Source organism: Pinus tabuliformis, chromosome X (genome assembly GCF_031772625.1).
Source record: "Pinus tabuliformis cultivar Carrire ecotype Pingquan chromosome X, CPIR1, whole genome shotgun sequence".
NCBI classification, from domain to species: Eukaryota; Viridiplantae; Streptophyta; class Pinopsida; order Pinales; family Pinaceae; genus Pinus; species Pinus tabuliformis.
Window position 1 is genome coordinate 1,028,539,099 of NC_142308.1, and position 26,369 is coordinate 1,028,565,467.

Sequence of the window (26,369 nt, forward strand, 5' to 3'; positions counted from 1 at the left end):
TCCAAGTCAAACCTGAACTTTGACTTGCTCTAACTTCTTCATAAGAACTCAGATTCGAGTGTCGTTTGCACCGTTGGAATCAGAATGATGAGCGCTTCGATATGAAGCTAAGTTTATCAAGATTCTAACACTTTGACTTTTGAGCCTAATTTTGAGCACCTACTTAAGGCATCCTTGAAGAATGGGTATTATCTCCATTAAAAATGAGGTTAGGCTCGAATAAACATGAGTTCGAGGCTTTCTGTTGAGAATTGTTCGCCCAAAAATGGTTCTAGATCTCACTTTTTTTTTTTTTTTTTAATACTTTTTATTGAGTCATGTTGTTAGGCCCCTATACTACTAGTGTAACCCCTTATTGTTATTAGTATAACCCACTTATTATATTGATGTACCCATGTAGTGCCCATATTGTTACTATTATGCCGCATAGAAGCCCACTATTGTTATTATTATGCCCTTACATTATTATTGTTATGTTGGCTCTGATTATGTTATAACCCCTTAGACTCCTATATATAGAAAGGAGGTCTTTTCATTTGTATCATCCAAGAATTGTTCATTTATGTAATGTAAAGGAGGTTGCCCCTTCGAAGAGGCTGAATTCTAAGGCGTTGATCTATCTTTTCTTGAGCTGGTTTCATAACATTTGGTATCAGAGCTTTGGATTCTAGGGTTTCGCTGCTCCAAACAAGTCATCGTGGCATTTTCGCTATAACTTTGTTTCTGTGACGTTTCAGAAGTCGCAAAAAAAACCCATTTGAGAAGAATTGACGCTGAACCTTGGGTCCAAATTTCAGAGATGTTTACGTGATATTTTCGGAGATATGATCTGAGGAAGTTGGTCTTTTTGCAGACTCCTGAATTACACTCAAAACAGGTGACCTGGGGAAAATCGTCATAACTTTCTTTCTGAGCATCGGATTGAAATTTCGTCAGAAGGTACAGAAAGAGGACGGACTTTAGTTTTTGTTTATATATGTTTTAGAGTCAAAGGTTGAAACAGTGACACGTGGCACTTCATACAAGTTCGCTCTACTGAACTAGTCTATAATCTGGTCACTGCGGGAGATTGTGCATAACTCTTTCTTGGAGAATCCAATTTGGATCAGACTTGTGGCATTGGAAAGAGGACACAGAGGGCTACTACAGGTCACAATTTCAGAACTTGAAAATTCGAAAGTACAGAGTTACAATCGTTTTAATGTAGAACTCCTAAAATCAAGAAAAAGCAAGATGAGGAAGTTTGATGGCAAGGATCCGGTAAATTGGATACTTCAGATGGAGCAATATTTTGATATACATGGTGTACAACTGTTACAAAAGGTATGTATTGCATCTTCATATTTAGAACCAGATCAATTTTTATGGTACAAAGGGCTTTGTTCTCGTAAAAAACTTGTTACGTGGTCAATTTTCACGGAGGAAATGATAACACATTATGAGGATACAAAGAGCAACACCTTCTTTAGAGCAACACCACAACAATTGGAAAGAGTAAAAGGGCTTTGTGACATAATGGAAAGCAAAATTATGGAAACCAGGAAGCATACCCCTCACAACTATAAAGATGGACGTGTTGTTTCTCCCAGCCTTCCACAACCTACAAGGGTTACACCACAACAATTGGAAGAAAAAAGAGAAAAAGGGCTTTGTTACAATTGTGATAGCAAATGCACTAAAGGTCATAGGTGTGCTGAGAAGAAATTATTTTACATAGAATATGAAGAGGTGGAAGAAAAGGATCAAGAAACATCAAAAGAAGAGGATATACGTCAGGACACCACCCCAGAGAAAGAAGAAATGAATCAGACCATATCTTGTAAAGCATTGGCAAGAATTACCACTCCTCAAACTCTCAAGATAGAAGGACATATCAAGAAGAAAAAGGTGCAAGAAGTGAAAGATCACATCGAGAAAGAAGAAATGAATCCAACCATATCTTGTAATTCAATGGATGAAATTACCACTCCTCAAACTATCAAGATAGAAGGACACATCAAGAAGAAAAATGTTCAAGAAGTGAAAGATCACATCGAGCATCAAGAAATGAATCCGACCATATCTTGTAAAGGACTGGAAGAAATTACCACTCCTCAAAAGATAGAAGGACATATCAAGAAGAAAAAGGTTCAAGCAGAGAAAGATCATATCGAGCATCAACATCAAGTTCTCCAACTTTTAAAGGATAACGCCACTTCGGTGCAAAATCAAATGAAACAACAGGTAGATCAACATCGTAGTGAAAAATGTTTTGATGTAAGTGATTGGGTATTTTTACTGCTACATATCAAGCAAGCTATTTATGAGAAGGAAATGTTGGCAATACTACATGCACTTAAAAAATGGCGACCTTACAGAATGGGAAGACACTTCAAGGATGAGGATGTGGAAGCATTGTTTTGTGCTATTTATATTATCCAACCAAATTGGATAAACAAAGCAATGGATGAATGGAAGAAGAACGAAGAAGTATGGCCACTTATTCAAAAGTTGCAAAAGATCCCAATTCAAGCAATATTGCTAGAAATTGAAGAGGAAGGAAAAATCATATTGGAACCTGGAGCAGTCACAGAAACAAGAACCCGACAACTACGAAATCGATCAATTTCAAAGTATCTCATCAAGTGGAAGAACTTACCCGCTGAATATTCCACATGGGAGGACAAGAATTTTATATAGAAGCATCAAGAACTACTCAAGCGTTGAGGACAACGCTTTTTGAAGGAGAGGGGCATGTTAGGCCCCTATACTACTAGTGTAACCTCTTATTGTTATTAGTATAACCCACTTATTATATTGATGTACCCATGTAGTGCCCATATTGTTACTATTGTGCCCCATAGAAGCCCACTATTGTTATTATTATGCCCTTACATTATTATTGTTATGTTGGCTCTGATTATGTTATAACCCCTTAGACTCCTATATATAGAAAGGAGGTCTTTTCATTTGTATCATCCAAGAATTGTTCATTTATGTAATGTAAAGGAGGTTGCCCCTCGAAGAGGCTGAATTCTAAGGCGTTGATCTATCTTTTCTATCTTTTCTTGAGCTGGTTTCATAACACATGTGCACACTTTTTAGTGGCAGACAGAGCACATATCTATGTAGGGATCAATGTCAATAACTACGTATGCACATAAATTGACTAGGAAACTGCGCAAGAGACTAAAAGTGGGTTTATGGACCATGTTTCCCATAATTTACTCTTTATTCAAGGTATATAAGTTGTTGACTTGCAAGGGAGTGCTTCATGACACTTGAATGGATGACGAGAGATCCAATTTGATGATCATTTGTCATGGTGGCAAAATGAAGTGTAACAATCCCACCCAAGCTTATAATAATTATAGAACCCTTAGCAATAGATCTTATTAAAGGATGAGTAATTTCACCATAACAACAAGATCTTCACATCTCAAACATTCATATAAATAATCCTAAAAGTTCCATAAATATTATACCAAATACTTAAAAGAATACATTCATTATAATGCAAAAGACTTGTAGAAACCAAATATAGATATATATTTCATTCATTCATCATAGAAATCATATCTTTACATGGAAAATTGTCATACACACTCTCCATTATAGAATTGTAGAGCTTTACAAGGACACCTCAAAGAGTCTATACTCTTCTCTATTATTCTTTCTAACCTCTCTTCAATCTCTCTATTTACATCCTTTTACAAGTTTCTCCTCTTGGGGACCACACTAATCAGACCATAGGTCAATTACAAAATTATACACCCAACAATTACAAATTCTCAAGTTCTTGCACAATGTGCTTGGTTCCATCACATGATGTTCTTTGCATATATCTTTCCTCAATGTTCCACTTACGTGACACAGTGTCCTTGATTAGCAATTCAATTTTGTGACACAGTGTCCTTTGGCATAATTCTTCAAAACTTGGCCTCCCCTTAGTGTTAATAGCATGGGACCTTATCATTTTTTATTTCATGGGTTTTTTCCATAGGAAATATGAGTTTTAGAAATATATAATGAAAAATCTGTTATGAAAATGAAAATAGGGAAATTCCATGGCATTGGAATGAGGATTGAATGATGAATCCATTGGTATCAAGTCCTCCACCAAATATGGAAGATTTGAAAGGTTTTGACCTTTTGGAGGTTTCATCTACCTGAAAATTTTGCAAAGAGCATTTACTTATAAATCCTCACTTGAGCTTAAACTCTCAACTAAGGGTTTACAAATGCTTGATCGAGTGTTTATAAATCCTTAATTGAGATATTTTTAAACTTGAATAATTTATTTCTTTTATTTTTGGTGAGTTGAAACTCTAATTCTAGGGTTTATTAAAGCCTCAATTAAGTGATGCATTGACCAAAAACTTGATCAAAGGTCCACTCTATGCTCAATCAAGGTTTTTGTAACTCAATCTCCTTACCAAAATGTGTGACTTATCTTTAGATATTGACCCTAAAATTTACCCAAAAAACCCTAAATGATGTTAGAAATGGAAGTGTACTTACTTCGAAATGTTGAATAGTTTGTTGGAAGTTAAATTTCTAAAAAAATGGATGATGGATATTGCATATTAGACGTTGAAGTTGTGTACCTAAAGCAGAAAGTTGTAGACATGGAGAATGGCTATTTGAAAAATGCAAATTTCAAGAAGGAAGTTGTAGATTTGAAGTAAAATGATCAATAGACTACAAACCAAGCATTGAGGGTGTTGGAGAATATTATCAAGCTCTAATATCATGAAATAACTTAAACAATATGTGCTGAGACCGTACACAAAAAAACGAAATATAAAGGGCCAAAAGCAAAAATGAAGATGACATGAAGATTTATGGTGGTAAAGCATTCTCAAGCTCTAATATCATGAAATAACTTATACAATATGTGCCAAGAACGTACACAAAAAATGAAATATAAAGGGCCAAAATCCACGACGAAGATGACATGAAGCTTTATGGTGGTAAAACATTCTCAAGCTCTAATATCATGAAATAACTTAAACAATATGTGCCAAGATAGTACACAAAAAAATTGAAATATAAAGGGTCAAAAGCCACAACCAAGATATCATCAAGCTTTGTGGTGGTAAAACATCTATGATATGTAAATGAAATATCCACTTTGAAAATATATGTCAATTAACTCACAATAATACACACCCTATTCTCCTCATATAATGAGATTACTACACCAATTTATATAGTGAAGGATGTAGTTTATAGTTTTCTAAAAAAGCCCCACAAAATAATAATAAAGTATTCATTAAATATTGGCCCTTAAATTATTTTAATCTTTGCACTCTTTAATAGGATTCATTTTCCCTTTTCAATATGTATTGAATGTTACAAACACTTGTATTATCATAATTCAATAATTTTCTAACACATATATATCCTATAAAATAGTAGAGAATCTTTCAAAAAAAAATCATTAACAAATGAAATTATATTAGTGTGAGAATAATTGAATACTTTCCTACATAAAGCATGGAAAATGAATATATATATATATATATGACCAAATATGAAGGAAGTGGGTAGACCATGAATAGTATGTATGTGTCTTAAGAGATTTAGGAAGTTGAGAATTAAAATAATGTAATGTTTCAATCACTTATAATATATAAAAAGAGTATTAATAAAAAAACTCAACAAATCATTGTGAATTAAGAAGTTTATAAAGTCTCTTAATTTTAACTTCTAAACAATCAGATTTATATTAAGAATGTTTTAAAATTTTTGAATAGTAGTTAAATAAGTTTAAGCATTGTCTAAAACTCTAACTTTGAAAAAGATATTAAAATTACTTTAAAAACAAATGCATTTAAATAATAAAAATATTTAACTCAAATATATGAAAATTTTTCCCCTTATAAAATATCATATATTTTTAACAATATAAAATATTAATTTCAATAATAAATATAAAATTTATCTCTAATATATATATAACATAATTTTTATTTTAATAAAATAACTAATAATTTTTTTTAAATAATTAAATTAATATTAATAATTAAAAAATATCTTCATCCCAATTAAATAACATGAATTACAATGAGGAAGACAAAAAAAAATAATATAAAATACAAAGAATGTGTAAAAAGACAAAACCCTTCCTTAAAAAGGTTACATTAAAATCATGAAACCTTTTTCAAGTCAATAAATTTGTAAGTGTGGAATAATCTATAAATCCATAAAGGTTCGTTTTTTCAAGTCAATAAATTTGTAAGTGTGGAATAATCTATAAATCCATAAAGGTTCGTTTTTTAATCACAATGATTAGAAATTTAATCAAAATATCATCGAGAAATTATCACTAAAATTTAAATAGTAAAAACTACACTTGATCCTTTGTATAATTATCACTAAAATTTAAATAATAAAAATTATACTTAATTCTCTATATAATTATCACCAAAATTTAAATAGTAAAAAGTACACTTAATCCTATGTATAATTATCATCAAAATTTAAATAGTAAAAACTATACTTATCCTTTGTATAATTATCACCAAAATTTAAATAGTAAAACCTACACTTAATCCTCTATATAATTATCACCACCAAAATTGAAATAGTAAAAACTACACTTCATCCTCTGTATAAACTTTGAAGGCCTATTTTCATATCACTATCTTTCCAAATTATTTGCCTCCACCTGTGTTTAATTCCCAATATTGTATTCAAATTGGATAACTTGTCCATACATCATTATTTGATGCTCTCCCAATGCTGTCTAAATTTAACAAGGAGGGCAACTGCGTAGCGGCAGTCCCTGCCTATCTTTATCCACATGCCAAAAAAACATGTGTTGCAAAAATTCCGGTGCAAGACAGGGAGTTCAGGGTGACAATGATTGGTATTTGATTTCCTTCGGCATCAGTGGACTGGAGCTAAAATTCTTTGACAAATTTAACCCTGCAATTCATTTTATTTTTTCAGTTAGATGTAGAAATACCTGGTGGAAAGTACCCACAAATGAAACTCTCCAAATATTATGCACACATTAGTGGTTGGCTTTTGCAATTTATTGTGGGATTTTCTGAAGTGAGAGGGCTCTTATTTTCGCTCATAGTATTTGGACTTTTATTTTCTGTACTAAGTGAGGAAAGATCGTGGCAGACCCGGCTACAAAAAGAAAAAGAAGACCTCACCTGAAATGTCAATCTGCCAGAGTGAATTGGAGGATGAGTCGCCAAGTTGCAGAGTGTTTTTTTGTGCAGAGGCCTCGCTGCAAATGATCGAGCCGGAGGTGAAGGTAAGGAAAAAAAAAAGCCTAACTGAGGACAGATTTAGCTATGGAACAATATGTCCCTGAGAATAAACCCAATTATTTTTCTCCCGAGATATTCAGAAAACTCCCTCTTGAAAAGGGATACAACTATCACATTAGAAATTCCTCAGTAAGGGAAGTAAACATTGTAAGTTCAATACCTATCAAGGAATGTTGCTAATGCAAAACCTGTAATGGATGTAGAGATGTATCTTTGCAAATGACACTTGGAGTGCATGCAGAAATGTCACATCCAAAATAGTAATAAATCACCAAGTTTTACGCTGTGGCCCACAAATTTACCATTTGTCTAACTCTTTGGGCCCACTACTCTACAACTTGTCTCGCATGCTATAGCTCAAACTACAAGATGGACAACTTGTCTTGCCTTCATCTTGGTTGGAATTCTAATTCCTTAACCAACCTCACTAGAGTGCAAGAATATTGCCATATTCCTCTAGCTTTGATTACAATAATCCACCCCATGCACCTCTGTTATGTCTGCTGATTGGATCTGTGGGAAGGAAAATTCTTTCATAGGGCTTTTTGTCGATTTGATGCGTTAAAATTATTTATATTAAAACCAGACAGACAAACAGTGGTTTGTGTACAAGTTGGTATCTCATCTATAACCTGCGACGAGAATTTCAATTCTTTAAAAATGATTTGGAATATACATAGTCACGATCTGATGAGAATTGAAATAATAGGTATCAATCTACAGTGCGGTGCGGTGTATGATGGTAGAAATAAACGAATGTGAATACATATATATGGCTGTAATGGCATGTTGCTTCAGAGTCCTCGTATTTCTCTGCTATGCCATGTTTCCTGTGATGGCATGTTTGCTCTTGAACATGTGAATACCAAAGAGACAGAAATATCAGGAGGCACAACACATCCGGTTTTTACAAAACCACTCCCAGTCAACATCATCATCTCTAGTGTCGGGTAATATATATATATATATATATTTATTTTTTTACATTCAATCTTGCTAACTATGATCAAAAGCCAAACAATTTTTTGTATACAACTTCCGAATTGATGGCTCATGCTCGCTTAGAAAGGAGAATGAAGTGCAGATAAAAAGAAAATAGTGCATTTCATCCTGCATTTGTTCATATTACCTTATGGCGCGGGCAACTTAATGTTTTCTCGGGAGTATAACAATGGCTTCGGAATCCCACGCTATGCTTTCCACCTTCAAAAATAACCATGCGTTGTTGCGTCAATACTAGCGAACTTAGCACTTAAATAAATAATCCGGGAATGGATGAAAAAGTTGTTAGTACTTATATAAATAATCTGGGAATGGATGAAAAAGTTTGTCACGTGTTTCTTACCATAGACATGTTATGGGAATGGATGAAAAAGTTTGACACGTGTTTTTTACCATAGACACGTTATCAACTGCATGAACCAAGTTGGTCAAATGGAGCTCGTTCATCAGACTACGTGTGGAAGCTTTCCATTAATGTTTTAGACTAAGTGTGGAAGCTTTCCATTAATGTTTTATTTCGGATAAGTTTCAGCCCTGCTAATCAATAAACTTTGTTAATGTTCGTTGAATCTTGAATTGACCGTCGAATCTTAATTATATTCTTCCGAGAACAGAAGTCGCTGCTGTCCGTCTGTGATGGAGAGACTGCCATAGCTCTCCGCCAAGGCATTACGCAATGCATGGAAGACAAAATGCCTGAATTTGTAACAAGAGAGAAGGATACAGGGTTGTGTCATGTCTAAAGTAATGGCTCCCACCCAAAACACATTTGCTTCCTTCTCTGCTAGAAACTGGCAAACTTTTCTGGAAACGAACGACCCAAATGAGGCGAAAAAGAGGTAAGTGCAATGTAGCTACTAGCAGGTATTAATTAGCATAAGTCCATTTAAATTCATATTGTGTATACCAGTTGGTTTCAGTGGGTTTGGTCTCAGTTTATATTATAGGTTCAAACTTCTTGTGAAGGGTTGAGAATATAAATTTGTTGGGAATTAAACTTCTCCGATCTTATTTAGCCTTCCCTAAACTTTTAGGGACAAACCTCTGTACCACTTGGCAATTTTGGAGGTGCATATCATTTTATCTAACCTAATGAGCTTCAAACTTTGAGGATGGGTATTAATCCTATGTATCAACTTGACATGATCTTGAGATGACACCTCGGGTTCACATGGGTTTGTCATAACTTTATTATTCCATTGCACTTGCACTTAAACTCATCATCTTATTCTTCATTTTGTTGTTCAGTTATTATTGCTTTCAAAGTTTAATGCCTCTGTATTTGAATGAATGATAAGCAGAGTAGTAGAGGTGATGGGTTGTATGAAATTTAAGTGCCTACAGGACGGATCAGCTGAGTTCGTGTTCGACCCTTGGGAGGCGATCAGAGCATTCGAGGGATATGGAGGGAGGCGAGTCTGGTTTAACACCATTACCGACTATTGCGAAAGAAACCTGCCACTGTCTTTTGGAGATGGGTGTCATATTTCTGGTGAAGCAACGGAGGAATTCAAGGCTATTGTTGATGAAGAGTGCGTAAATTTAAGGTGGGAGGAAGGGGGTGTGTTTTTGCTGGATAACCTTGCTGTTCAGCATGCGAGAAGACCTTAAAAGCCTCCACGCCAAGTACTGGTTGCTATGTGCAAGTAGACGTTATTCTCTGGTAGAGAAGGAACCTGAGATTTTTGCACAGGAAGATCATTTAGACCTAAAGAGTTTTGCATTGCATCTGTTTGCATCTAAACATCAAGATGATTTAGACGTAAAGAGTTTTTCATTGCATCTGTTTGCATCTAAACATCAAGATGATTTAGACGTAAAGAGTTTTGCATTGCATCTGTTTGCCACTGTTTTTCGTGCACACTTTGAAGCAATCTTACATATTTGGTACTCTTTCTTAACTCTTATGTTTGTACTTCCTTCTGAAAACTTTATACGGAAATTGACATTCTCTCTTATCTCCTATGCTTGCACTTCTTTCTGAACGGCTTTCTACGGAAAATGACACTAAAATAAGGTAATTTACAGAGCACTGTAAGAAGAATTTTAGGAACGGTGCGGAAATTCAAAATTGTGTTTTGAAGAAGCATAACAAAAACAAGCTACTATAATCATTTTTATAATGAAAAGTTATGGTTTTTTTAGGCTAACAAAAAAAATAATTGAATTTCGAAATTGCACCTCCAGGCGCAGATTAACTGGATAAGATAGGTGTTGGGAAATGGCCAGTTCCAGCTCTGACAGAAAAGTGTCGACGGTAGCGGGGAAATCCGTCATGTTGCATCCCTTTTCGGATTTGTCACGGACATTGCCACTGTTTTCCGTGCACATTCTGAAGCAATCTTACATATTCAATACTCTTTCTTAGCTCTTATGTTTGTACTTCCTTGTGAAAACTTTATACGGAAATTGGCATTCTTTTGTATCTCTTATGCTTGCACTTCTTTCTGAACGGCTTTCTGTGGAAAATGACGCTAACAATAACTGGCCAATGCGTAAAGAAAGGCCTCCAATGGTACCTGGCTTCCCAGGTAAATCTTTCATGAAGAATACCATAGGGAATGAAGAGGAGGCAGAGCATTAAGAATGGTGGAATGAAGAGGAGGCGGGAGCATAGAAGAGGTGATCGGTAGAAGACTGGAGCACAGAAAAGGTGACGGGTGCCCAAAAGAAATGGCAGATGGCAGCTCGCTTTCCACTGGAAGTGGAGGCTTAAAAACTTTTCATAAAATACTTTACCTGCGCAAAACATTTGTTTTGAAAAACTTAGGATAAAATAACTTGTCCCGGCTGAAATAACATCGTATCCTAACTTGTCCCGGCTGAAATAACATCGGGGCACGTGAAGCTTGTAATAAGACCTCGAACTCAAAAGTTTGGTTATAAGTTTCTTACACTGAAATTTCCAGGGATAAACTTCGGTTAAATTTTGATAGCGCACAATTTTTGTTGGTCAAAGGATCGATTAATGGCTGGTAAACGCCGTATCAATCGCTAGAGTCCCTGCATTGCCAGAGGCAGGGACTAATAAGTCTTTGAGAACCAATTTCTCTAACATTAAAATCCCACCAGAATTCCCTATTCTCAACTCTTTCAAACCATCTCACTTTGCCAAAAATAGAGCCTTCAGGTTTGGCACATGTTCCAAAGGAGAGACTTCCCTAGCTGATGTCACTGGCCAAGAATATGCCTTCAAGATGTTGGAACTTATAACTGAGGGTGTACATTGCCAGGCATGTGGGGCATTCCACATTCCGCGCACATGCAAAAAATTTTGCGAATTTCAAATTAAACGAAAATTTATGCGATTTCTTTTTTTGAAAGTAAAAGAAAATTGTTCGATAGAGCACATAATAATAACAAAAAGGAAATGTAATTAAAAGAAACGACCATGTGGTTGATTTTCTTTTTTAAGTAAAAGAAAATTGTTTGATAGAGCACAAAATAAGCATAATAACAAAGACGAAATGCAATTAAAAAAAATAGTGGTGGGTTGCATTTCCCCTTTGTTATGATAAGTATAATAACAAAGAGGAAATTCCAGTAAAGCTTGCCACAATGCACACCTACCAAATAACTAATTAAGGGATCTATTAAAACAGAATTCATTCACATGTTATTTTATGACACTAACTTTATACATGTTATCAATATTGAGAACTAGAAAAATATGAGCAACATATTTTTATCTTATTATGTGGTACCTATTCATATACATGGGTAACTTTAGAAGATAATTTTTCTCCAATGATGCAAATTTTTAGTCATCCAACAAAGATCCTCCTTGGATAATCCAATTTGTAGAGTTGATGACCAACATTCTCCACACATGATAGCATCACAAATGCCTCTTATTTCCTTACATGGTTGGTTCATCCTCTTGATTACCATGCACATCCGATGATGGTGGTTCAACACACATAAGGTACATTAGTCATTGTTCCATATTGAGTTTTTACATTTAATATATTACAAATTTAAGTATCATGAGTTGAAATCACATAATGAATCATGATTCTTGGAAGTTATACTTGTTTCCTCATTTCACCTTGGTGGTTATCTTCTCCTTTAATCAAGTGTGACCACTATGGGGTTTTTCTTTCATTTTCCAAGAGGGGCATGAATAGGAGGCATAGATTGAGATAGCATGACCATGGCCTACCATACTTAACGCCTTCCATGAATCCCCTTCTCCATTCTCCTTTCTTTTGAGTTGGTTGTTGTTAGTCACTTATACTAGTTCCATGCTTGTCTCATCTTATGAGAAGAGGGGCTTGCAAATTCCTAGAGGTTAATGTAGTGAAAGAAAGAAAAAAATTAAGAGAATGCGCCAAATGTTAAAATGAAAAAAAGTGACAAGAGATGAATTACAATTAAAATACAAGATAGTTAAGCTTTACCCCCTCATGTGGCCATCATGTTAGTCCCATGAACATCATGATTTATCAAAATAAAAGGGACTTAAACAATATCCCAATTCTTATGAGAAATGAACTACCCATACTAAAAAGAGGTTTCAAATGAAATTAATTGTAACACCTCCTCCCACATCTACCCAAGTAACCGACCAACTGGGGTAAACATGAAATGAGAAGTTACTATGATATGTTCCGACCTCCAAATTCACCTTAAGGAAGTGGAACCAACAGAAACACACCATACAGACCTTCCACATCAAAACAGGACTCCTAGGAACCATCCCAACCTCTCAAGTAACCAAAGGTCCCACTAAGTTTTTAGACAATTTAACTCCCGGACGCTCCCTTGATATGGGCATGCATGTGTCCATGAGGCTCTCGATGCTCCCACAACATGGGTATGCCAGCGTCCAGGGACTTTTCTGCCTAGTGCTATGCTTGCATCCCTGGGATTTGAGCCGATTTTTTAGGCCCAGAACCCAGGTCACTGCCTAGAACTAAACGACACCTTCAGATATGAAATATAGTGGAATAATTATACAAATGAAATTACTTGAACAAGGACTTGGACCCCCGCTAACTGTTAGAAAATTATATATTACATAGCAATGGAACACATAAAATATTGCAGAGATATAAACACAGAACATGCATAAAACAAGAGAGACACAGATATACGTGGTTCACCCAATTTGGGCTACATCCACGGAGAAACAACTAGTCCTTCCTTTTATATTATCCAACAAACTGAAGATATACAACCTACAACAGATCCGCTGTAATTCCCTCTTCGCTCTCACACAATCTCCTCTCTCTTTATCACTCAGAATATAGAACTACATAGACGTAATACAATTACCTCATATATGGCGAGGGGTTGCCTTCTGGGGAAAAAAACCATAAATTAAACATAACTTCTATGTCAAATATCCGCCTAATGAACAACCCAGATTGACTACGAAATTACAATATTTTACAAGGCAATTTTACATATATTTTTAGCTTCGGGGTCGTTGCCCCCGATTCTAAAGATCGATGTCGCCCTCCCTTGCAGCGCACATATTATGGACGGCATTGCCGCCAGAAAAATGAACTGGAGTCCAATGCAGTGATACCTCTAACTAAAGAAGATAATCAGGCTCCACACCCAACACTAACCATGACAGGAATTTCGTCAAACATATCACCAATATGTACTCTACAAGAGTAAACAACAAATCTGAGCATAGGGGTCTCATACTTATCTGAGAATCGCTAAGAAGCATTGATGCCTCAAAACTTTAGCTGTAGTTTCATCCATTAGGCCATAGATACATTGTTCATTCATTTATAATTAAAAGGATGAGGAGAGCCATACATCATCGCTGTCATAAAACATTCTTATAACCAGCATAATAACCATAGAAATATCAAGGATACATTAGCCATAAAATCCACATATAAACCAGTACATTTACACATAAGATGTCAAGGAAATAACCTCTTATTAATGGATGCAAAATCCAACCTGGGATGAGACTACCATGTTCCACTTGACCATAGAATGGCTGAGCCAATTCTCTATTTATCCATTCACCCCCGTGCCATATTCCAAGCATGAATGTGAGACTCAAACCAAAAGAACCAACCAGGGCATCCTGAGTCTAAACCACCTCACCCTCATCAATAGAAACCAGGTTTTACCGTAATCCATCCCAGATCACTAGGCCAACCCAACAAACATGTAATAACAGGCTTTACCATGTTCTCCACCAGGCCAAAACAAGCATGGATGCCATCGGATTTCTCCACCTACATCATGTGGAATTTTCCTGTTTCCTAGTTTCTTAGGCTTTATCGTTATCCAAAGTCTGATCCAGGGATCACTAGGCCCTAAACCGAGACACCACACTCTAGGCTTTATCATATCCCGCCATTCATCGACAAGGATTCCTAGGCCTAATCAAGGGAAACCACCTCTAGGCTTTAATGTATATCCCACCATTCACTGGTCGAGGATTCATAGGCCCACTGAGGCAACACAAAATCCAAATTTACCACAACCCACAGTCTGATTCAGGGGTTACTAGGCCATGTGTTCTATCATTTAGAGATCCACCTCACTCAGCTTCGAATCCATTCGACAATCTAGCTCAACCAAAACATGAGAACCCCATCACACCATGACTATCCAGAAATGGCAAGGCTAGGCTGAAAACACTATCACACCTGGCAAAACCCATGCCATAATAGAAAAGAACCACATGCAATACCATGCATGCCAAATCTAGCAAGGAAAACACACATGCAAATCGATACCTGTAAAGAATCTTGCTGTAGCTGCTTGATCGTGATCTTCCTTGTTTTCTCCTTCCTTCCTCTTGCCTTCTTTGCCTTTCTTAATCTAATGCCAAAGTGATCTAGGAAAATTATAAGTTCCCAAGAGTGAGAGAGAGAGAGAATAATGAGAGAGATCCAAAACTGAACTGACAAAAAGGTACCAACTGATCCTCATAAGCCTTTTTATCAATCATGCCTCTATTTTCTTCATTTTCCATTATTTTCCTTCATATTCCTCGTCACATGCAACATGTGACCTTTCACCTTCATTTTCTCCTAATTTCCATTATTTTCATAAATAAATATGTCAAAATTTCCATTTTTCCTTTCCAAAGCATTTTCCATTGCCTTTGCCAATTTCCTTAGCCATAAAACAATGAATGCCCACACTAGGATGTCCTGCCCAACATTCAGCTTGGAATAAGTGTCCCATCAACCATGGTTATTATTTTTGTCTTTATTAACTTTTATTACATGAAATTTTCACCAAGGCTGTTACAGAATCATCCCCCTTGGGGGACACCGTCCTCCGTGTTCAACCACACCTTTACCTCAACAAAACCATTGAAAAGAAGATATACTTCCCATGACGCTTTATAACATAGCTCGATGCAATATTTACAATGATCACCCTGCTGAAAAGAAAAGCAAAAAGACAACATAACAAACATAACATCATAATGACATGACACCCATACTACTTATTGGAGCTTTGTAACATGGCTTATGGTGGTATTTACATCCATATACATATGTACATATATCAAAACATTGCCCAAACATATACCAAAGACATATACCAAAACATCCACTCAACCAACGAATAAGGAAGGACACATAGCCCGCATCTGATCTGCCATCTCCCATGTAGCTTCATCGGGCCAAAGTGCTTCCACTACACTTTAACTTTCTCGATTTCTTAGTTCCAAAGCATGAGCAACTTTTTCTAAAATATACACTGAGGCTTCAATCAAATCCTCCATCTGGTTTCACCGGCAATACAGACCAGTCAATCACATGATCAACATCTTTAACATACTTCTTAAGTAATGACACATGGACGAAATCATGGAATTTTACTATTAGAGGCAGTGCAAGTCGATAGGCTACTAGTATGATCCTCTCAATAATCTTGAAAGGTTAACAAAACTAGGGTGCCATCTTGGCGCATGATCCAATCCACAAGGAGCTCTTCTTCAGTTTGATGCACAAGTACACCTATTCCCCAACCTGGAACTCCTTAAACAACCTATTCTGATATGCATAGATATTATGCCTATCCTATGCTGCTTTCAAATTCTTCTTGATTACCTGCATTTCCCGCTCCATGTCTTTCAATATGTATGGTCCAATCAACACTTGGTTAATGGGATCACTCCAACTGATGGGAGTACTGCAACTCTGCCTATACAATGCCTCAAACAGGCTCATCTTGAGCGACACCTGGTACCCATTGTTGTAAGTGAAATATACTAGTAGAAGGTACTCTTCCCACTTCCATTGTTGATGCATCACATACATCCTCAACATGTCCTCTAATATCCTATTGACCCTCTCTGTTTGTCCATTTGCCCGCGGATGCTAAGATGTAATGAAGGACAAATTTGTGCCCAAACCTGCAAATAACTCATTCAAAAACTTGGAAGTGAACTTCACATCCTTGTCTGACACAATATTCTTCGAAACTCCATGCAATATGACCATGTCCCTGATGAAACCCTGTGATACATTACTCCCTGAGAATGTATACTTCTCTTGAATGAAGTGTGCTACCTTTTTCAATCTGTCCACCACTACCATGCTAGAATGATGCTGTCTCATTGTCCTCGGAAATCCTATGATAAAGTCCATGAAAATGACCTCCCATTTCCATTTTGGAATTGCAATTGACTGTATCAGTGCACCTGGGTGCTTACACTCTGCCTTCACCTGCTGACAATCAAACACTTAGCCACAAACTCTACTACATCCTTCTTTAGATTCAACCAATAATAAAACTTTTTCATTGCGGTTAATATCTTTTGATAACTTGGGTGATCTAAATATGGCTTCACATGAAAATCCCTTAAGATCACTTATTGAGCTCACTGTTGTCTGGCACATATATTCTATCTCTAAACTTGAACAATCCATCCATTGTGAGACAAGAGTCCACACTCTATGCACCTGCACCTGCACATGTACTTGTACCACTACTTGTACTTGTACCTGTACTCTGCTGCAACCTGTGCACAATCTCCATATACCTGACATCCTGCTGACTTTTCTACAAGATCCTATCATGTAGATCCGTCCCATAAAAACTCATAGTTGTTATATGATTTACCTGTATCCGCCTGCTAAGAGCGTATGTGACCCTGTTCTCCTTTCCTTTGATGTATTTGATCTCAAAATCAAACTCAATGATCGTGTCCAAACATCTAGCTTGCCTGGCGTTCAGATTCAGATGGTCAAACAAGTATCTCAACCCACTATGATCACTTATCAATACAAATCTCCTGCCAAGAAGATAGTGCCTCCACATCTTCAATGCATGTATGATTGCTGCTATCTCAAGATCATGTGTCGGATAGTTCTTCTTGTGCTCGTTTAGTTTTCGTGACTCATAGCACACTACCTATCCTTCTTGCATAAGGAATCCACCAAGTACTCTCTTGCAAGAATCTGTGCATACTACAAATTGTTTGTCTGGATCTGCGATCTTTAACACTGGTGCATTTGACAACAATTGCTTAAGTTGTTCAAAATTGGCCTCACACTCCTCTGTCCATTCAAACTTATCTTTCCTCTGCAATGACTTAATAGGATAAGTAAACTGCGAGAAGTTCCTAATAAACCTCATGTAATAACCTTCTAACCCCATGGAAGCTCTCATCTCATCCACATTCCTAGGAGTTGCCCACTCCATGATAGCTCTTATCTTCTCTGGATCCACTATTATGCAATCCTTGGAAACCACATGTCCTAAGTAATGTACCTTAGTTTGAAAGAAACTACACTTTATAAGCTTGGCATACAAGTGATTCTCTCTCGACAACCACAACACTGCTACCAAATTCTCAACATACTCTTTCTCATTTTTAGAATATATCATTATGTCATTAATGAACACAATAAAAAATCTTATCCAAATACAGATGCAACACACTATTCATTAAGCACATAAAAGTAGCTAGAGCATTAGTCAAACCGAATGGAACTACAACAAACTTGTAATGCCCATACCTGGTTTGGAAATATGTCTTGTAAATTTCCTCTTCCTTGATGCATACTTGATGGTATCCTGATCTCAAGCCGATCTTCGACAACACTGCTGCTCCCTTCAGCTGATCAACCAAGTCATCAATCCTTGGCAATGGATACCTATTCTTGATGGTCACTTTTTGCAATTGCCTATAGTCAATGCATAATATGAGAGTACCATCCTTCTTCTTCACAAAGAATACCAATGTGCCCCAAGGTGATAGAATTGGCCTAATGTACCAATTGTCCAACATTTCCTTCAACTGCAACTTCAACTCTACCAACTTAGGTGTGCTCATCTTGTAAGGTGCTTTTGATGTTGGAGCTATCCCTAGCACTAAATCAATAGAATAATCTACTTCCCTGTGAGGTGGAAACTATGAAATCTCTGTGGGAAACACATCCTGAAACTACTGTAGAATTAGATACCTACTCAAAATATTTGCATCCTCAACTTCCTTACCTTTGTCACTAAAGACATGCACGACAAATAACACACACCCTTTCCCGTGACTACATTTGGCCTGCATAGTTGTCACCATTATAACTAATGTGGCTTTCTTCTTCCCTTGTAAGACTCTTGGTTCCCCATTTTCATCCACACACTCAATGGATTGTCATAAAAATCCACCTAGGTCATATGAAGGTATAGTCAATCCATACCCAATAACATACTATATGATCCCAACATTAATACATTCAGGTGTGCTGCGGTAGGCATACCATTCAAACCAAATGCACAATCTCTTACCCAATGATGAACTCAGTTCTTTGTACTTGTAGCCAACTGCACTAACCAAGATTATGCATGCACTTCTTTATTCAAACCACACTTATCCACCAAGTCAGGACTAACATAACTATAATTAGATCCAGGGTCAATAAAAATAGAAGCAACTTGATCACAAAGTTTACCATCCATCTCAATGATAGATGCTTGATGGTATGCCTATCTGTTATCCAGTGTTGCAAATATATAAGGAACGCTTTGACAAACATCCCAAACAAACTGCGCCTCCTGTGCTCTATAGATTTGAGGCCTACCACCATGATTCAATGGAAAAATCTCTTAAGATGTTCCTTACCGCATGTCCAACACTCTAACCATCCAGTACCATCACCTCTATGCTATTGTTGTGATCGATGTCCCTGTCTAGCTACATTGAACTTCTTTTGTGGTGCCACATTTTTTTTCTCTTCTGTATTTTGAGGCCTTGTTCTTTTCAGCTACCATTTACCCTTACCTTTATCCTTATCCTTCCCTTTCCATCCTTGCTGAGATTCATTCTTACGCTTTGACTGTTCATAGCAATGCTTCAATTTCCCAATAACTTCCTCAAGTAACTGAGGCTAATCATACTCAATCCGGTCTCTAAATGCTAATGGAAAATCACTGACAAATCACTGAACTTTAGCCTTCTCATATTTAAGATATGGTACATACCTCAATAGCTCCAGGAACTTAGTCGTGTACTCTTCATCTGTCATTGATCCCATATTTAGCTCATAGAATTCTTTGGCCTTACTATCATAGTACCTTTCTGACAAGTACTTCTTCCTGAAAAGCCTCTTGAACTCATGCCAACTCAAGTCCTCCATCCAGATGTCTCTGACCCACTTCACATCTTCCCACCAAATATCTGCTTTACCTTTCAGGCTAAAGATAACAATTTTGTCCTTCATGTTTTCTGTGTACTCATGCAACTCAAAGAACTTGTTCATCCCAAGTATCCAAGCCTCTACATCTTCTGGTTTCTTCAAGTCTCCATCAAAAGTAGGTGGCTTTGCTTTCTTAAAATAATCTGACAAGTATCTCCTATCACTTCTCCTGTTAGGGTGATAACTATGATGATCATGATGCCTATCAAAACCAGAACTAGAATCATACATGTATCCTTCACCTCTCCTATTCGGAGTATCCAACAACCTGCCATCTTTAACTTTGTCATCTCTATCCAATCTATGACCACCATGAGACCTACTGCCATATGCCCCATTAGTTCTGTCCTCCTATCCATGGCTGATCCGAAGTGGCCCCTATTGCTGCAATTTTGACAAACTCTGAAGGAGTATTGCATTAACCTCTGCTTGTTTCTCTTGTGCATGCATGATTTTGTCATTGCCCACCTTACATCTCCTTATTTACTTCTTCAATATTCTCAACGTGTGTGTTAAATAAGAAGAGTGCCCAAAACCACACTACTCATCTGATTCATAGGGAGAATATTTGTTGTCTACCATCTTGCTAGTCATTTTGATCTTTTCCTTGCAAGGCAAACTATGTTAGTTAAACCAAATCACAATAAGCCAACGTACCTTAGCAAAATTCGGGGAGGATATCTCATCCACAAGATCAACCAATCAGCGTAATACATGTATAACATAATCATGACATCATATAGACATATAATACATAAGTATATAACCATGTAACCATCAGTCTAGCTAGAGTCCAATCATCAATGCATGACCATATCAACTACACATACCATGACCTCATGCATGACAACAACAACCATACCAATGTACACTGACAATATGCAATCACTGACACACACAATAATCAATAACCAATCATACACTCATGACGACACACTTCACAACAACAACATCCTCTTTCACATGACGACATCACTACAACCATGACCAACACCATGCATATGAAACAAGCATATAGACCACAATGATGATTAACACACATGCAACCGACATGAATGGATGACCAACACACACCTCCCATCCAGTTCAAGGGGTGAACCATGATCTGATACCACTCTGTAACACCCTCCTCCCACATCTACCCAAGTAACCGGTCAACTAAGGTAAACATGTGACGATAAGTTACTATGATATGATTCGACCTCCTAAGTCAGCTTAAGGAAGTGGAACTGATGAAAACACACCATACAAACCATCCACATCAACAATAAGACTCCCAGGAACCATACCAACCTCTCAAGTAACCATCCCCTGGGTCCCATTGAGTTTATAGACCATTTAACTCCTAGACGCTCCCTTGATATGAGCATGCATGCATCTTGGAGGCTCTGGATGCTACCACAACATGGGTATGCCAGCGTCCAGGGAATTTTCTGCCCAGTGTTGTTTTTGTGTCCCCACGATTGGAGCCACTTTTTCAGGCCTAAAGCCCAGGTCACTACCTAGAACTAAATGACACCTTTAGATATGAAATATAACAATGGAATAATGATACAAATGAAAATACTTGGACAAGGAATTGACCAGACCCCTACAAGCAAGTGACTAACCATGACATGATTTTCGTTAAACATATCACAAATTTGTAATATACAGGAGTAAACAACATGTCTGAACATAAGGGTCTCATACTTATTTGAGAATCGCTAAGAAATATTGATGCCTCAACACATTAGCTGCAGTTTCATCCATTAGGCCATAGATACATTGTTCATTCATTTAAAATTAGAAACATGAGGAGAGCCATACATCATCATTGTCATAAAACATGCTTATAACTATCATAATAACCATAGAAATATCAAATATATATTAGCCATATAATCCACATATAAACCAGTACATTTACACATAAGATGTTAAGGAAAGAACCTCTTATTAATGAATGCAAAATCCAACTCTGGATGGGACTACCACGTTCCACCCGACCATAGAATGTCTGAGCCAATTCTCTCTTTAACCATTCACCCTCGAGCCATATTCCAAGCATGAATGTGGGCCTCAAACCAAAAGAACCAACCAGGGCATCCCGAGGCTAAACCACCTCACCCTCATAAATAGAAACCAGGGTTTACTGTAATCCATCTCGGATCACTAGGCCAATACAATAAACATGTAATAATAGGCTTTACCATGATCTCCACCAGATCACTAGGCCAAAACAAGCATGGATTCCACCATATTTCTCCATCTACACCATGAGTAATTTTCATGTCTCCTAGTCGCTCAAGCTTTACCATAATCCACAGTTCGATCTAGGGATCACTAGGCCCTAAATCGAGAAACCACCCTCTAAGATTTACCATATATCCCGCCATTCACTAGCAAGGATTCCTAGGCATAATCAAGGGAAACCACCTCTAGGATTTACTGTGTATCTTGCCATTCACTGGTCGTGGATTCCTAGGCCCATTGAGGCAACAAAAATCCGGCTTTACCACAACCCACAGTCCGGTTCATGGGTTACTAGGCCATGTGTTCTGTCATTCAAAGATCCACCTCACTCAGCTTCAAATCCATTCGACAATCCAACTCAACAAAAACATGAGAACCCCATCACAACATGGCTATCCAGAAATGGGAAGGCTAGGCTGAACACACTGTCACACTTGGAAAAACCCATCCATAATAGCAAAGAACCACTTGCAATACCATGCATGCCAAACCTAGCAAGGAAAACACACATGAAAATTGATACCTACAAGGAATCGTGCTGTAGATGCTTGATCCTGCTCTTCCTTGCTCGCTCCTTCCTTCCTCTTGACTTCTTTGCATTTCTTGATTCAATTCCAAAGTGGTCCAAGAAAACTCTAAGTGCCTAAGAGTGAGAGAGAGAATAATGAGAGAGTTCCAAAACTAAATTGAAAAAAAGGTACCAACTGATCCTTAAAAGCCTTTATGTCAATTAGGCCTCTATTTTCTTCATTTTCCATTATTTTCCTTCATTTTCCTCCTCACATGCAACCTATGACCTTTCACCTTCATTTTCTCCTAATTTCCATTATTTTCATAAATAAATGTGCCAAAAATGCCATTTTGCCTTTCCAAATCCTTGCCATTTCCTTTACCAATTTCCTTAGCCATAATAAACCAATGAAAACCCACACTAGGATGTCTTACCCAACATTCAACTTGGAATAAGTGTCCCATGAACCGTGGTTATTATTTTTTCCTTTATTAACTTTTATTACATGGAATTTTCACTAGGGATGTTACATTATTGAAGCATATCAAATAATATAATCAAAGGAAAGTAAAAGGACAAGTAAGGGTGGAATAAGTAGTGCTAAGGGAAGGGAAACTCAAGTAATGCAAGGACTCCCTCCACAAAGTGGTTAATAGATGATTGTTTTTCATAACCCATGTATAAGAATATGATGCCACTTATTATATCCACCCTTGACTATATCACTTATCACATTCACTTGTTGATTGAAGGTTTATTCTAGGAAATATTCTTTCCCCATGAGATTTGGAAGAACCTTATAAGGGTAGTTGATAAACCTCACATATCTAAAACTGAAAACTTGTATATGGTCATAATCTAGTGCAAAGTTTGAAGAAGATACCTATTGTGATTTACCTACATGACTTATGCACTATATATTTTTCATTGAGTTATGTTTCAATGAATCTGATATACATGATTAATTGATCTCACTCGATTCCTTGAGTTGCGTTGATGACATTGTACTTGTACATGGTTCTTTAGAGGAAATTGATATGACACCCACATTTCATTGATTAGGCCACCCACTTAATTATGAATGTTGGAAACTTGACGATGAACATTGAGAGTGATGTTGTCCTAATACACCTTCAAAGACTCTCCTCCACCCTTTTCACCTTGGAAATTTCCGTATTGAGCTAGGGCATTACCTCTTGGAGACTGTGTGGTATCTTATCTATGGCATGGGGCTTTGATAGATGATGTTGGGATTGAGAAGGCACCCCTTGGATGAAGAGACCTATCACTTTGATGATTTCTTATATCTTTTGAGGCAAGACATGAATTTGGAGATGGTGTCACACTTTTGAAGCCTATACACTATAAGGTGTGGCCTTTTGGAGGGAATGTTTCATGTTTTAGAATTATATTTTCACCTTTGAGGTTATTTTGGGGGTCAACTTGATGACCTATCCATTCTGTATCATAGATTACTATCATTTAAGGGATTTTAGTGAAATATTAGCCTAAGTGAGGAGAAGTGCTTGGTTTCACTTGTATAAATAGGAACTTCTCTCGTCACTTGATATCATTGGGAACTTGGACACATATCTCTTAAATTACTCCTCAATTAGTCCATTTCTTTGTATTATTATTTGGTTGAGAGCTCTCATCCTAGTGCAATGTAAAATCTTGTTAGTTTTATCCCCCTTTTTATCATCAACAACATGCATATTAACATTATTACATGTATTAGTGCATCCTTTGAAAAGTTCCTCATGTTTCTGATTAGTGACATGGTAAGATTTTTGGGCAAAATCGAATAAGAATATGAGTCATTAATAGAATTCAAATGTTAAGCATAATTAGAGCTACCATCATATCCTTGAATCAAGGGACATTCATGTTCCTTTTTCGATTCACCATAATAGCCACACTAAGGGATACCTTATTGATTAATCATCTCCATAGAGGTTAAGGTATTAGGAACACTTTGTTGTGGAAGGGGTCTATTATTTAACTCTTGGTTCCTTCACAATGGCCTATTCTTATTATATTGAGGCTGAGGAGGAAAATTTGGGCATTTTCCTTTCATCTTTCTCTCAAATGGAGAATCACATTTATTACATTATCAAAATTTTGAGAAAGAGAGGATAAATCACTTTGGATAGGATTGACATGTTTCATGGATCTAGGTTTAGTCTCATTGTTAGCTCTAAGGATAGAAAGTTTAACTTTAAAAAAGGAAGTGATTTATTTAATGTTAGTAGCATATTCCTTTGCAAGATGAGGTCATTAGGGTATTTTTTTGTATCTAGAGATATAAAAAACTAGGACAAGATAAACCTTCAACAACGTCAAGCCTACAACATTCATAGCATATCCAATAACCAGATTATAGTCCATAATAGATTTAATAGTAAACATATTATAAACATATCAAACAACCATACACATTCATGATTACATCAATTAGTCTGGGATCACATGCTTATTACATATCAACTGAAGAACTTCAAGCATCCATGCACCAGAATGCTTTCTCCTCACAAGAGGAATTTTGTAGCCTCCAAAGAGGAAACGAACCATGATACTTGCAGCATGCTAGATTATAGAATTCACACACCAAAATAGGTCATTTGAAACATATTAAGTATCATGCATATTCATGCAAGAAACTCTATAAATCTTGAGAATATTAACCAACACATAGATCCATAAGTTAAATCATAACCATGCAAGCACCTGAAGTGAAACATACACCCTGATTATACATAGATCTTAGCAATTTCCTGAGATAGAGCTATTCCATGAACACAACACCTAAATTGCACTCCTAATGAGGTAGCCTATTGATGGGTCCCATCAATAGGTATATTTTGAGGCCCATTATGCTATCTTCCAGCCCTTAAATTCTCTTTTTCTCACATTAATTTACATTTCTCTACCATAATGTTCTTAGTAGGAAGATTAAAGGGTGCTTGTCATGTTTCATGGCCTAATTTAGTTAATATGCAGGAAATAAAACTATTTTTGGAGATATTTACTATGCAGGGGCACGTTGGAGGCATTTAAGAGAATATAGGAGGCTTGTCCATTGCATTAACTCTCCAACTCGACTTGAGTCCCAAGATTCATCACCAATAGCTCGAAGTCCATTGGAAACTGAGGAAATCAATTGCATGTGAAGATCCAAGGGAACCTGATCCACCAATTTTGAGAATTTGAAGGGAAGAAGTCCACCTCTCAAGGGAGTTGTCCCATAGTCACTTTTTGTATAAATAAACAAGCCTAAGGGATCATTAGGATTCAAACTTTTGTTGGAGATAGGAATAGATATTTAGATCCAAGGACTTGACACTGTTATTTTCATCTTTGATATGATGTATGTGAATCTTATTTTATGTTAATGGAAAGCTTATTATTGGTCTACATCTGAGTTAACTTTCGAGGGATAAAAATCTTGGATATGGGCCCAACCCAGAGGCGTTAGTCCTTCTCATTTATTTCCCTTTTTCTTGTTCAAGTTATTGTATCTCTTTCTTGGTTTAAGTAGGATTTATATTGCAAAATTTGTAGTCGCAGGTTTGATCACCAACTGTCTTGTGGGAAGTGTAGTTGAAGAGTCTACAACAACAAGCCAAAAATATGTGTTTATGATTTCTTGGAAATTGCTAGGTTTTGGATTGAAATTATTTTGCATGCTTGGTTTCTTCACCTTAGGAGTTAAAA